At 43.3% G+C, this 12,109-nt stretch overlaps 1 pseudogene; it reads right to left on the bottom strand.

Annotated features, from left to right (window-relative positions):
- Nucleotides 1–91: 91 nt before the first annotated feature.
- Nucleotides 92–306, bottom strand: LOC148366435 (U2 spliceosomal RNA; annotated as a pseudogene).
- Nucleotides 307–12,109: the final 11,803 nt, after the last annotated feature.

Genomic DNA, 12,109 nt, shown 5'->3' with positions numbered 1-12,109 from the left:
ATAATACACTACAAAGCCTAGGAGCCGGGACACTTACTCTCAGCCAAAAGGCCAAGCTAAGGTCCTAGCCCTAAAGCCTTGCTGCGATCATTGCGAATGCACCGTTCCCGGAGGTACTGCTATACCGGGCCGATGCGTGGAGTGGACAGAGCAAGCTCATATTCCATCTCCGAAATGCAAAAATCAAAGATAGTGACTTCATAGAAAGTACACAAGGCCAAGCTAAGGATCTAGCAAGGCCAGAAAACGACACTCTATCAAGTATAAAGTACACACAGGATCTTAGCCAAAAGGCATTAAAGTCCACAGTACAAAAATCACAGCCGGCAAAATGAACGGAAAATGATACCGGGACTTAAGGTTTGATGCAGACCTGCAGAGTCCGGGTCCCGTTGAAAGTAATCCAAAGACAAAAGTGTATACTTCCAAAGGTAAGGGTAGGAAAAATATATCAGATGAACACATTTACTGACACAACTCCTTTTTCTTTAACCAACTTTTTACCCCCTCTTCTTTCGTTGTCTGTCCCTCACCTTTAGCGGTCCCCACTTAAACTCGGCACCCCGCGTTTGTTCCGCCCCTCATTTTTCGTTCACCCGTGCGAAACATATCAGAATAAGTGTCTAAAATAAATACAAATAAATACATTACAAAAAGATACAGTTGCAAATACATATTATACATGGGTTACACATATTTACAAAGAAAGATGGTACACCGAGAGAGTTTTCAAAGCTTTAATAATAATAATATAGCTTTGACAGGGCAGTTAATGGTAGCAACACTCGAGCGCCGCTGGCGGCTGTTAGAAAAAATACATAAATTGGCCGCATCACTGAATAAACCGCAGGGTTGAAAGTTAGGGAAAAAAGTAGCGGCTCATAGTCCGGAATTTACGGTAATCAAGTTAAAGTAACCCTACCCAACCCTGATCATTAAACATTTCCCAACAAGAATTCTTCTCCATCCATCCATCCATCCATCCATTGTCTTCCGCTTATCCGAGGTCGGGTCGCGGGGGCAGCAGCGTTAAAAGGGAAGCCCAGACGTCCCTATCCCCAGCCACTTCCTCCAGCTCATCCGACGGGACCCCGAGGCGTTCCCAAGCCAGCCGAGAGACATAGTCTCTCCAACGTGTCCTGGGCCGCCCCCGGGGCCTCCTGCCGGTGGGACATGCCCGGAACACCTCCCGAGGGAGGCGTCCAGGAGGCATCCTTATTAGATGCCCGAGCCACCTCAACTGGCTCCTCTCAACGCGGAGGAGCAGTGGCTCTACTCCGAGTCCCTCCCGGATGACTGAGCTTCTCACCCTATCTCTAAGGGAGAACCCAGCCACCCTGCGGAGGAAACTCATTTCGGCCGCTTGTATCCGGGATCGAGTTCTTTCGGTCATGACCCAAAGTTCATGACCATAGGTGAGGGTAGGAACGTAGATGGACTGGTAGATCGAGAGCTTTGCCTTTCGGCTCAGCTCCCTCTTCACCACGACAGACCGGTACAGGGTCCGAATGACGGCAGACGCTGCACCGACCCGTCTGTCGATCTCCCGTTCCATCCTACCCTCACTCGTGAACAAGACCCCAAGATACTTGAACTCCTCCACTTGGGGCAAGACCTCCTCCCCGACACGGAGGGAGCATACCACCCTTTTCCGACTGAGAACCATGGCCTCGGACTTGGAGGTGCTGATCCCCATCCCGGCCGCTTCACACTCGGTTGCGAATCGCTCCAGCGAGAGCTGAAGATCACGGGCTGAGGAAGCCAACAGCACCACGTCATCTGCAAAAAGCAGTGACGCAATGCTGAGGCCCCCAAACCGGACTCCATCCCCGCCAAGGCTGCGCCTAGAAATTCTGTCCATAAAAGTTATGAACAGAATCGGTGACAAAGGGCAGCCCTGGCGGAGCCCAACCCTCACCGGGAACGAATCCGACTTATTGCCGGCAATGCGGACCAGACTCTGGCACCGGGCATACAGGGACCGCACAGCCCGGATAAGACTGTGCGGTACCCCATACTCCCGAAGCACCCCCCACAGGGCCTCCCGAGGAACACGGTCGAATGCCTTCTCCAAGTCCACAAAACACATGTAGACCGGACAGGCAAATTCCCATGCACCCTCAAAGACCCTGAAGAGTGTATAGAGCTGGTCCAACTGGTCCAATTCTTCTCCATTAATCGCTAATTTGATGACTCTAGCATGCAGTCGGTGAAATCAGCAATGACGGTTTCCTTTTAAGGATCTTACAGATTATGATATGGATGAATGCATTATACTAGAGTCCCCCAGACAATGAGCAGTAATCATCACTACGCTGCAGATCTTCGTTTCGTATTATATATGAATACTTGTGATCAGCAGCATATAAAAATTAATCATCCTCGAGCTGCCCGTCCTTGACTAGCACACAATCTTTGAAGTCTTCAGCTCTGACTGGGCCACCACATTTCTGTGCATTTCATACAGGACATTAAAGTCCAATTATGATTCATACCGAGGCATTCACTTTCCTCACGTCTATGCTCAACTGCTTTTCTTTGCTATTGAAATGAACACCCTCAAAAAAAAAACTGTAAAAAAATAGAATGAAATGCATACCTGTCAAGCTCCAGGGCTGCATACCCTTAGAAACTGTCCTATATTTTGTGTAGTTTAACATGTTATTTTGATCAGGGTTGGGTAGAGTTACTTTAACTGGATTACTTTCAATGACTTTTGGATTACTCCAATATCAAATATGTTGAAAAAAGACAAAATAAACTAAATATGAACAAAATTACTAAATTTTGTGCAGGCTTGGGGAGTAACGGAATACATGGAACAGCAAAAACGTTGTTGGCAAGCTGTTTGGATTTATTTTCATTTTGTTTCTGTCGCATTTTATGGTAGTTTTGCCGGAGATCGTGGAGATCAAAGCCAGGAGAGAAAGCTTACCACGTGTTGTGAGTCATCATTGTATTCATATTTAGTTTCTGTGTATTTATTTTAGCCCCTAATTATGCCTCCGAAGAAAGTCAGTGCAAGCAGCAAAGTTGCTACAGGTGAAAAACGAAAAGTAGTGTGTACAACTATTGCATTTAAGAAAGAAATAATAACTCCACCGTCCACCTGCGCCTTCTGCTGACCACCACAAAGTTAGGAAATCCTATTCATAATTATTTTCTTTATCATTTTTTTCTCTATTTTTACACGCTCATGTTAACGTAATCTTTCGTACGGAGGATCACGATAACGCGAACGTACAATTAGCCTGGGTTAGCTTCATGTTTACGTTAAACATTCAGGGTGTTGGAACCGAGCCCAACATTCAGGGTGTTGGAACGGAGCCCCCTTTCCAATGTACCGCTCACCACTTGTTGTGGAGACCCGGGTGCTAAATGACTTGATTTTTTTATATTTACACGTTCATGTTAGCGTAATCTTTCGCACGGAAGATTACGATTAGCCTGGGTTAGCTTCATGTTTACGTTAAACATTCAAGGTAAACATTCAGGGTGTTGGAACGGATTCAAACGATTTACATTATTTTTAATGGGAAAAATGATTTCGGTGATCGAACAAATCGGTTTTCGAACAGGGTTCTGGTACGGATTATGGTCGAGAACCGAGGTTCCACTGTACTTTGTACGGCAAAAACGTACAGGTTGACAGATATGCAATAAAGCACAAGCTGAAAGCGACATGCACCTGCACGATGGGAGTGAATAATGAAGAGAATAGCAAGCGGCCATCGCTCTTCCGACGTCTTATCTGACGGGGGCATCTCATCCATTTTTCTTGAGAGAACGTTAAAGGTGGCAGCCAGCTTCCTGTTGGAGACGTGGAGCTTGTAACACACACTGGTAATAGTCAGCTGAACAGAATGTAACAAGCGCAAGCTGTTCTAGACCATCAGGTTTAGAAGCACATTAGTGGGAAACATCCAGGAAAACAGCTGCTGCCGCATTCTTTGGTGGAGTCGCCGACTGGTGCCGCGCACTCCCAGGCGTTCCCCGCGTGGCCTCGGTGACAAGTCAAGCAAATCGGAATGGATATTCTTTCCATCAAAGGCAAAATATTCATGAATATCCTGCAGTCCGAACAGCTTGCATAACAACATTGCCACTTGGTGCGATATGAGTTTCATACGTTTGGCCCAGAAGATGAATTTGGGATTTTGTTCGCTATTGAAAAAAAAAACGGAGCTTCTTATAGAGCACATGTGTCTCAAATGGGGCCTGCTATCAGTGTTCTCTGCACACTGCTCGCACATTCTCAGCGCACAAGAAAATCTAGCCAGCTAACAAAAATCAGAGCTCGAAATTGCGAATTAAGAAGCGAATTAAGTCAAAGTTACAGTGCATGAAGGTAAAAATACACCGGTTCCCCCGGCGTTGTGTCCTGAATGCGGTATTTTGAAGTCGAGTCGAAGTAGAACGAAGTTGAGTAAAGTTAGTAGTTTGTCGAGAACCGGCTTCTTCGGCTCAGCTCACTAAAAGGAACCGGCTCTTTCGGGTCCTTAACAGCTCTTCAGGTTGTTTTTGCTTCTTTAATCCCAACATGGCCAAATACTATGTAAAAATATGTTCCTGTTTACTGGAACGGGACGTACTCAACTTCATTCTACTTCGACTTGACTTCAAAATACCGCATTTAGGACACAACGTCAGGGGAACCCGTGTATTTTTACCTTCATGCACTGTAACTTTGACTTAAGTCGCTTCTTAGTTAGTAATTTTGAGCCCTAATTTTTGTGCGCTGGCTAGATTTTCTTGTGCGCTGAGAATGTGCGAGCAGTGCGCAATTGCGCACGCGCACAGATTAGAGGGAAGACTGATTCCAACCCCTAATGCTGAACGTCAAGCAGGGAGGCAACGGGTACCAATGTTTAAGTCTTAAGGCCGGTCACACAGCCTTTCACGGGTGTATCGAGGCTGAATTCCGGCCAGAAATTTCTGCCCGTGAAGCAGACGCTGTTGGACGCTTTTGAGATTGCGATACAGACGAGATACAGACGTGCTTTACACGCGGTAAGAAATTCACACGCGGTTGGCCGCGCGAAAACGTTTTGCGCTGCTCAAAACTTTAAACCACGGGTAACCGCGGGCGGCACAGCGATGCAGCCGCGGTTATCAGCGATAAGGACGCGAAAAAGTCGCCGGAAGGACGCGGAACAGTCGCCGGCCAATTTTGCACAATTTCCACCGCGGGCAACCACGGGCAAAAAAAAATCGCAAAATTTTGACCGCGATTCAGACCGGGCCTTTGGGTATGACTCAGCTGAGGCTTGAAAGACAACATCCCAGTCTCTGGGTGGGCGCCATACCCCGAAGGCCACCGAGCTGGTTTTAGAAAGGTATATCAAACTGGGTGCCTTTTGCGCTAATTAGTAACAAGCTGATGATTTGAAAAAGTTTAGAGAACTCTGTCTTATTCTTATTAAAACTACGGTTGAATCACACACACATACACACCACGGCGAAATTGATGTCGGTAGGAGAGATTGGTGTCTGTTGATGATGAGTGTTTCAATCCCCAACAACATGGTTTCCAACAGCCTGTGTTGATTTAACTAAGGTACTGCGGATAGTTCCTCTCCAGCTAAATGGTGTTGGTTCGAGACACGTGCAATTACTCTGCAAAAAAACGCCCATGACTCCCTACTAATTATTACCCCTTGTGAATAATCACAGCCCACTGCAATTAATTGAGCTACGCTCCAACAGAAACACAGAACTTCAGCTCGCCCTGATAACTTCTTCTAATTTAGCAGGTTTCATTATGCCCATCCATTCTATTGAATTAGATTTATGAAATGTGCTTGACCTTCTCATGCCACTGGGGCGCACCATGATTGCAAACCACTGTTGGTTAAATTAAAAGGAAATTCAAATCCACTTTTTTTTAATACTTTTCATGCCATGTTTTGACCCAAATTTGTCACAAGCCAGAAACGGAGACAGAACCCAATAGCGTTCGTTTTACTCAGTTTTATTGAGAAAGAGAGCAGTGCTTGCTTCCACGACCCGATGATCGTTGGACACGGGTAGCAGGAACGCTGAAGTGGCACTTCCGTGTCGAGAGAGGGTAGTCGTGGGGGGCAGGAAAGCTGGTCGATAGCCGGGACAGGAGAGCATGGGCGGTCCAGAAAAAAGGTCAGCAACAAGTATCAGGCAGGAAACAGGGCAAAACAGGTCGTTGGCCGGGGCGGAAAAGCGGGGCAGAAACGGGTCAAGAAACTGTCAGAAAACCAGAACAGACCAGTGGACCCCAGAGCATTCGTTTTAGTCTTTTATTAAGGAAGCGTTCAGGGCTTGCTGGAGACGTGATGGCCGTCAGACGTCAGCAGCGGTGCCGGGGAGATAACTTCGTAACGAGTCGTCAATTGTAGTGCGGAAATCAGGCAGGTCGAGTTTACCGGGGCTGGAGAAGAGATCAAAATGTGGGACGGAAACAGGTCGGATCGGAGGCAGGCAGAATCGGGTAAGCAGAGTTCTAAACGAACGGGATATCGGGAGAAACACACAGAGTTACAAGAATGTACGCTCTGACACTCCCTTCAGGGCGCAGGGCGCTTAAGAGAGGAGTGCTAGCCAATCATGTGGTGCCCACCCAGGCGCCACATGACTGCTCCAGGTGATCTGAGTTAGTAATCATGACAGAAACAGGTCGGCAACAGGTAACAGCTAGGAGAAAACAGTGCAGGAGACTGTCGGAAGGTAAGGAGCATGGCTAGCAAAAGCGTAGGTTCGAAGGACGGTCTGACAGCTTCCTCTTTGAAGCCGGGGGCTTAAAAAGAGTCAATGAACCAATCAGCGCTCAGGGCTGTTGGCGCAATGGAGCATCCGCAGGTTCCCCGAATCAGCAATCATGACAACATTTTAATTCGGCTCGGTTCACGCTGCAGAGCTTAAGGCTCATTTCAGATTTTTTTTTTTGCTGAAATATGATGTTTTTGAATCAGTGTTGGGACTAGCGCGTTACAAAGGAACACCATTACTTTTCTCTATAACGAGTAGCTCTACCGTCGTTTTTTTTCTTGCACAAGTACTATCAACAACTCTAGCTAGTTAGAGCATAAACTAGTACAAAATAAAGGTTGCAAAATTTTCATTTAACGATTTTTTTGCCGTCATGTGAAAAATTGTTATCTCCAAAATTCTTTGTTCATTATCTAAATTGCCTCTCCAATTTTTTTCTCCAATCATGTCAATGTTATCATTGCTTTGTTGTTTCAAAAATCGATTTGGAGGTATAATAAAAATAATAAATGCAATTTACAAAAAGAGCATATTTGAATTTGATATCTGACAAAACAGCAAGAAAAAAAAAACAGTCCAAAGTCAAGAACCGGAACAGAATCAGGACCCAAATGTGTGACGTTTCTCACACAAGCCTTTTATTTTACAGCATGCACGTTAGGCAGCAGTCTGGCGTGGAATGATAGGAAGCCAGAGGCCGACGAGATCCATACCAATTGCCCGAGTAGATATCGGACAGATGGGGTCGATAGCGGACAGGACGGGACAGACAGGATTGATATCAAAACAGGATATCGAAAATAAACAGGACAAACTCGACAGGAACGAAACCTGGAAACCGATTTTTAAACAACGGGACGGACAGGATTGATATCAAAACAGGATATCGAAATCAAACAGGACAAACTAGACAGGAACGAACCTGGAAACCGATATTAAACAGGATAAAATAAACGGGAACAATACCGTACAAGAAATACCAACAGGAAACGGGACCGAGTCAAAACCCACGTCTTGCGGGGCAGAGGTTCGTTGACAGACTGACAAAGGAAGAGTGAGAGCACTGATTTTAAATAGACGAAAAGCCAATCTGTCAATGAGCCATGGCAATAGTGACAGTCCAAAATATAAAGAATAGTACAATAACTTTCTAGATTAATTTACAGATTACAGGTTCATTTTTCAATCGCTACTATGAGTCATAAGCAGTGTTCCCTCTAAACTGCGCGCGTGCGCAATTGCGCACTGCTCGCACATTCTCAGCGCACAAGAAAAATCTAGCCAGGGCACAAATATCAGGGCTCCAAATTACTAATTAAGAAGCGACTTAAATAAAAGTTACAGTGCATGAAAGTAAAAATACACCCTGACGTTGTGTCCTAAATACGGTATTTTGGAGTCGAGTCGAAGGAGAACGAAGTTGAGTAAAGTTAGTAGAGTTTGTCGGGGAACCGGCTTCTTGAGCTCGGCTCACTAAAAGGAACCGGCTCTTTCGGGTCGTAAACGGCTCTTCGGGTGGTTTTTTCTTCTTTAATCCCAACATGACCAAATATTATGTAAAATCATGCACAAAATGACTTAAAGGAAGGGGGGAATAGAACAAAAAAGAAAAAAATACCAAAATGAAAAAGTAGTGAAAAGCTGAGGAAAAAAAGAAACAAAAGGAAGAGAAAAAAAGAAGAAACATTTAGAACAAAAGCCAGAAAAAATAAAAAGAAAGAAATGTAGGAAAAGGGTAAATAGAGAACAACAAGAAAAAAGTAAGAAAAAAGTAGAACAAAACACAGAAAAAAAGAAGAAAAAGTTTGTGTTGCATTCAAATAATTTTCAATTATATCAAGTGAATCTTGTTGCCAACATTGTACTTCCACTAAAAAATGTGATTAAGTACAGTTCTGTATCTTACTAAATACGCCCCCAAAAATGTTAATATTATGCGACAAAATATATCAGGAAATAAAAAGAAATGGATATCTTGTGAAATAATTGTAAAAACAAACGACGTTTGTAGGCTGTACAAAATTTGCAATAGTACATGAGTCACTTCATTCAAAAAGAGAAAAATAATTTTGCATTGCCGGAAACTCAGCAAAATGTAACTTGATGTCAAGTTTTGGACATGTTTGATAATGAATTATCTTGCCACACTTGGGATTATGGTGGCTCACTGTTGTTTCAAGCGTTGCTCACCGACTTTGTGTGAACGCTCAGACCAGCGGAAAATTACAGGGAACATTGGTCATAAGTATTAAATACAGGAGATAAAAAATCCTATTCAAGTAGATAATGAGCCTCCCTTATCTACTGGGCTTTATTTTGAGCTAATTATGATTTTTACACAGTAACACAGACAATCATAGTTTTGTTTTCTTCTCCCTTTTCATTTTTTATGCATATTTATTAACCGAGACAGATTTATCCTCGCACGTGCTGCTCACGCAACAAGTGAATTTGTCTCTGGAGCTCGTTTACGGAGGTTTGAGGCGGTCAATTGTTTTAATCCACCATGCGTGCTTCGTTCTCCATTTCCCTAATCGCAATATGTTTTTTTCCGCAAGCAGAATATCGGTAGGGAAGGTAGTCGGGGCCGCCGTAATTCAAGATAATGTCATTTTAATTAAAATGTTTGTGAATAGATTTGATCAGAAAGATCTGGACAATTAAAGTCGCGCTAATTTTAAGGCGCTAATTTTGTCTAATTGAATCTCTTTGAACAAAAGGTCACGCGCTGATAAAAGCCAATCACGACCTGCATTAAATATGAAGTTGTTTCCTAAGTTATTTTTAAATGACAGCAGGCGTTTTAAATATATAGACTGTCAAGAACCAGAACGGGATCAGGACCCAATCGCGTGACGTTCTCACACAAGCATTTTATTTTGCGGAAAATGGGGAGTCGGTCCGGCGTGGAAAGACAGGAAGCCAGAGACCAAGGAGATCGATTCCAATTGCCTGAGTTGATACCAGACAGGATAAATAATGAATCAAGGTATTGAAAATAAACAGGACAAACTAGACGGGAACGAAAACTGGAGAGAATAATAAACAGGACAAAAAAAGGCTAAAACAAAACTGGAAACCGAAATTGAACAGGATAAAATAAACGGGAAAAATACCGTACAGGAAATACCAACAGGAAACAGGACTGAGTCAAAACCCACGTCTTGCAGGGCAGAGGTTCGTTGACGGACTGTCGAAAGAAGAATGAGAGCACTGAGCTTAAATAGACAGAAAGCCACTCTGTTAACGAGCCGCAGCTGGCGCCACACGGGCGGGGCCAATTGGGTGCCATGGCAACCCTGACATAGACGATAAAAGTAAAAATATCCGCATGGGGAAAAAAAACTACAATACAAACTTAATATTCACAAAATGGACGCCAAACAATTTCTGTCGGAACCAACATCAACCCTCATGTTTTATTCCATTCCTCTGACTCATATTGTTTGTTTAGCAATAGATAAGGTCGTATTTTGACTTTTCTAGTCCTTGTGAGGAGCTGTGGATCAATGCAAAGCCTTGATGAACCATCTAATCAGTACGGTAAATGAATAATAATAATGTTTTTTTATCGATATTATTTTATCACTATTTTGAAACATAAGCAGAAACTAGTGTACGTATAAAAATACTATGTTATTTTATAATGATTTTATCCATAGCTATTAAAAAAATATATTATCTGCTGTTACTATGCAAATATCCATGTTCATTCTGTTATTTAGGGTTCCAAAAATTCAAATTAATATTCACTGTTTGTTTATTGGATAACAATTAATTGACTAAAGCAGACCTTGACACAATCCTGAATCAAGTTCCTGTTTCTCTTTAGGTCTCTCTCTCTCTCTCTCTCTCTCTCTCTCTCTCTCTCTCTCTTTCTCTCTCTCTCTCTCTCTCTCTTTCTCTCTCCCTCTCTCTCTCTCCCTCTCTTGCCCTCTCTTTCTCTCTCTATCCCTCTCTCCCTCAATCTCCTCTCTCTCTCTCCATCTGTTTCTCTCTCCATGCCTCTCTCTCTCTCTCTCTCTCTCTCTCTCTCTCTCTCTCTCTCTCTCTCTCTCTCTCTCTCTCTCTCTCTCTCTCTCTCTCTGTCTCTCTCCCTTCTCTCGGTTTCTGTCTCTGTCTCCGTGTCAATCTATATCTCTGGCTCTGGCTCCGGTTCCGGCTTTGTCTCGTTTTCTCTCTTTCTCTCTCCGTCTCTTTCTTTTTCTCCTTTTCTCTCTCTCTCTATTTATCTCTCCCTTTCTTTCTCTCTCTCTCTCTCTCTCTCTCTTTCTCTGACTGCTTTCTCTTATTTCTTTTAACCTTACCTTATTTGGCAACTCACTTCTGGGTTTAATTTTCCTCCTCACAGCGGTGTTCACTTGTCTTAATTTTCCCACGTGTTTTCCTCCAATCACAGCTCATCCTCTTCCCTTTGTGAGTACCCTCTCCCTTTGGTTCCGTGCTAGTTCATTGTCTCTCCCGTCATTTTGCAAGCACCCTTGTCTCAGCCACTTGTTCTTCGGGTGTACCGAACCCCTGCCTATCTTTCTGAATCATGAGTACCACCTGATGAGGTTTTGGACTCTTACGACTTCTGCTTGGGTTTACTGGAACACAAACCCCTTTCTTTTGATGGTTCACAATTGTTGATGTTCTAGATGTTGTTGCCTCACTAGCTGACTTTCCATGTTGCAAACCCTGCCAGTTTCCTGTGCTAATCTTTGTTTTTGCACTGTGCTACGGCACCACCTTGAGTGTGTTTTTAACATAATTTAATTTAATGTATTTTATTCATGTATCCATTATTATATTATTATTCAGTCTAACTTGGTTAATTTAGCTTTTAACAATGTTCTGTTTCATAATAGAGTTTAGTATAGATCTCTAGTTTCTACATACAAAGACACACATCGATGTTTAAGTGATTACTTGAAAGCAATAGAATATTATTAATTCATTAGTATGGAGGAAATTGATGAGATGTTGTTTAATGGTTTGAGTTACGAGCTTGTCATGGAGAATTTGTGGATGGATGGATGAATGGATTAGTGGATGGATCGATGGGTGCTTGATTATTCCTTCCTTTTTTTAACTAATGTTGGGTATTAAATATTAAAATGTACCGTTTACCAAACTGTTCGAATTAGTTATCTGACTCCATTAAGCAAACACAACCTACATTCACCCAACAATTTATGCACGCTCGTTTCTTGATGGAAAAGATGAACAAGAAAGCCGACATTTTCACACAGGGGCAGATTTAATTTTTATTAACAATTTAACTAAGTGTACTCCATCAAAAATGGCCGAATTTGTGACGTTGGAGTCTCTGCGAAGCCCTCTTCTGAAGTCCTTTCGCTCTCTCTTCTTGGCCCACGTCTGCCAG

Source organism: Urocampus carinirostris, chromosome 5 (assembly GCF_059441175.1).
Source record: "Urocampus carinirostris isolate Australia breed hairy pipefish chromosome 5, RoL_Ucar_1.0, whole genome shotgun sequence".
In the NCBI taxonomy this organism is placed as follows: Eukaryota; Metazoa; Chordata; class Actinopteri; order Syngnathiformes; family Syngnathidae; genus Urocampus; species Urocampus carinirostris.
Note: the sequence above shows the minus strand (reverse complement) of the source record. Positions and strands in the feature narration are given on the sequence as shown.